This window comes from Metopolophium dirhodum, chromosome 6 (genome assembly GCF_019925205.1).
Source record: "Metopolophium dirhodum isolate CAU chromosome 6, ASM1992520v1, whole genome shotgun sequence".
Lineage (NCBI taxonomy): Eukaryota > Metazoa > Arthropoda > Insecta > Hemiptera > Aphididae > Metopolophium > Metopolophium dirhodum.
The window spans coordinates 29,862,824-29,866,270 of NC_083565.1; the positions used below are offsets into that span (position 1 = coordinate 29,862,824).

The 3,447-nt window shown below is 34.7% G+C and overlaps 1 pseudogene; it reads left to right on the forward strand.

Moving 5' to 3' along the window:
- The first annotated feature begins 273 nt into the window (after window positions 1–273).
- LOC132947657 (uncharacterized) lies at window positions 274–2,853 on the forward strand (annotated as a pseudogene).
- Window positions 2,854–3,447: the final 594 nt, after the last annotated feature.

Below are 3,447 nucleotides of genomic sequence, written 5' to 3' on the forward strand. Positions count from 1 at the left end.
AGGTTTAATGAGACAAGATATTATAGACACTTTCCAATCTCTGCACATGGTTGTGGAAATCTATAAAGAAATAACTATATGTATAGACTGGAATGTTGTAGACACTCATATAAAGAAGAAAATTGAATTAAAACGAGTTCAAATTGCCCCAGATCGGTTGAGGTGGACACCATTTAGGCCAAGTTAGTTTTTCCTGATGAAAAAAAAAAAACGATTTAAAATTATTATATTATTTTTTTCTTAGGATAACCGATATCTTGAAGAACCTGTTTTCATCAAGTGCATTTCAGGTGGTTAACCCTAGCGTACATGTGCGCGGCCGGCGTGTACCTGTATTACACGTGGCTCACGGACGCCGTGACCCCATATACGCCAGACCCGGTGGTGTTCTGCGCACTGTTCGCTACCATTCCCGAGTCGACGCACTTGTACGTTATGAACAACCGGCTATGGCGGACGCCAAACGGGCGCTGGTCTGGTTGCGTGGCGAAGACACCGACAGTACGGTGGACGATGAGATGGTCGCAGTGGCCGAGTGCACATTATGCAAGGAAATGTGCAACGCGTCCTCCACCGAGCTGTACACCGACTGGTTGAGCCTCAAAGCGGTCATCGTCGTACAGGGACTGTCTGTGTTCCGGGTGACGGTGGGCGTCACCGCGCTCATATCGTATGCGTCCATCGCGTTCGCCGAAATGCACGTGACCGTCGCGGATTATCACCGTCTATCACCGATTACGGGTTTCTGTGCGTGTTGGCCGTCGGCGGGTGTTCGGTCGCGCATATAATCGGACTTGGCTGGTTGCTGTCCACCATCAACTGCGATCTGTTCCCGTTCAACACCCGGTCAACACTATCCCACGCTGACCGTCACGATGGACCCTGGCCCTCAAGATTTACCCCGTGCTGGCCGACGTCAGTGGCATCATGTACCGCAACTATCGTCGCTGTTCGGACTCGCGTCCATAGTCATCGCTGCTTCCTGTGGCTTCCCGAGACCAAGGGCGAGACGTTCGCCGCCATACTTTCCTTAATATTATTTTCTATGAAATTATTTCCAATTCATTTATATTAAAACGCAATTATATTTCTAGTAAATTATTTTCAATAAAATATTTTTCGGTTTAATTATTTTTGTAAGTTTTGTTTTCTTTGAAATTATATTCCAACATCTTATAAAAGCGACGATATCAGAAAAGTAAAAAGAATATTTATTCCAGAAACTTGTAAACATATTATCTGAGAAATCTCACATAAATTCCATGTGATTGATGTATCACAAGATATGATATTTAATTTTTCAGATTATACTAACACATTGTATAAAAAAACAATAACTAGTATTGATAAACAAAAGTTTTGTATTATGTCCTACAGTAGTATAGAATACAAACATGATGGTTTGTTTTGCAGTGTAGCTGCAAATTCAACTGCAAAAGAAGAATTTCATCCTGAAAAAAAGGTGCTACATTGAAGATGATAGAAGAGAGATTGACAAAACTTCATAATGGAGTAATACAAATTAAACAAGCAAAATTCAATGATGTTCAAGATCTTGAAACAAAGTATGTTCCGGCTAATAATATGTGGTTTTATAATAATCTTGTTAAAGAAATTAATGAAAACTCACCAAATGATGACTAAGAAAAAGTATTTTTATATTCCTATGTATACAAATAATTTGTGATTAACTAATTTACCTGATTATTAGTTCCTAATATTATGTTTATACTGTTTAAAAGATTTTTGTTATGTTTATTATATTTATGTTATATTTGATTTTATTATAATCTTGTTAAAAAAAATGATAACTCATCAAATAATTATTACTTTTAATTTATTAATTAAGTATTAATTTGTATGTTTTTATGTACACAAATATTTGGTGTCAACTAATACCACATTATAAGATCTTAATATTATGTTTCAACTGTTAAAAGGATTATTATTATGTTTATGTTTTATTTGTTTTTATTTGTTTTTTTTTTATTATATTATGTTGTGAGTAACAACAAATACATTTTTATCATTTTAAGTTATATTTTCTATTTATTTATTTTGTGTACATTAATAGGTACTAATATGCTCATGATTATATTCTAAAATGAAATTTCCTACCAATGTAGTTTTGTTAAGTATTTTTTAGTCGTAAAGGATATCAAAGCTACATTGATGAATGCATAAACCAAAGTTTTACTTATATTTTGGGTCAAAAAACCAGGTATCTCCTTAAAACACATAGTTACTCAATTTAATCATTATAAAAGGTTGTGATAGTTTGGATGATTTTGATTATAGGTATAAATTACACATTGTAAATGTTTTTTTTGAGATTATTCAATACATATGATGTAAGGATTTCTGAGATAAAAAAAAAACAAAAAACATGGATTTTAATTTTGGGGCAAAAACCCATATATCTCCACTAAATTAAACTTGAATTAATTAATTCAAATGATTCAAATTTATTTAAAAATAATAAGGCTTTATGGAATGTTATATTATATACATCCAAAAAATAAAAATCAGTTTTTGAAACAGTAACATGATGAAAGGTGGGTCAATAAAAACATTTTTTATATCTCCTGAACAATTTCAAAAAGTGGAGATACCTTGTTATTGCACCGGACCCTTCAATTATGCTCCCCGACGACAGTAGCGTGTACCGCAGCTATCTGATATCGTCGCTCCATAGTCATCTGCTTCCTGTGGCTTCCGGCCGAGACCAAGGGCAAGACGTTTTCCGCCATACAGGCCCAGCTGAGGAAGACGGACGATTTGGTCAGAACGAAGGCACGCGATCGAGTTCAACTTCTGCTGGTGGTGGAGACGGATGTGGGTGCATGGCAATGACCAGTCGGTTTGTACGAGTACGAGTCGAGCACCCACACGATAATTTTACGACTTTGGACTTGCGTCGAGTTTTCAGAACGTTATACAAACATATTATACATAACATACAATAGATATCATAATTGAAGTGGAGGGACAATCTGCAGCAGGAGAAGGACGTTTATATTTTTTGCAACATCCGCGACGGTTGCATTTGTTCGTAAATACTGCAGTTGTCGTTTGTCAGAAATATCAACATTTTGTCATTAAGACTCAACGGCTAAGAGGGGTTTTTTTGTTGAAGCACTGTTTATCGATTTTGGTAGGCAAAGTAGGCTAGTTTTCAAAAAAGTCATAAATTGTAAATAATTATTTTTCTTTAATACTACATTATCATTGTTTATAGTTGCTGATATTTACACGTGTATACTGTATATCTTTTAAATAACGATAAAAAATTGTAAATATACACCCACATGGACACTTTAATAATAATATTGTAAATAATATAATGCGTATATCAATCGATTTTTCTTTATTTTAAATATTGAATGTACGTACATGACGTTTTATATACATCCATGATACAAGAAAATACCCTGTTTTTACTATAAT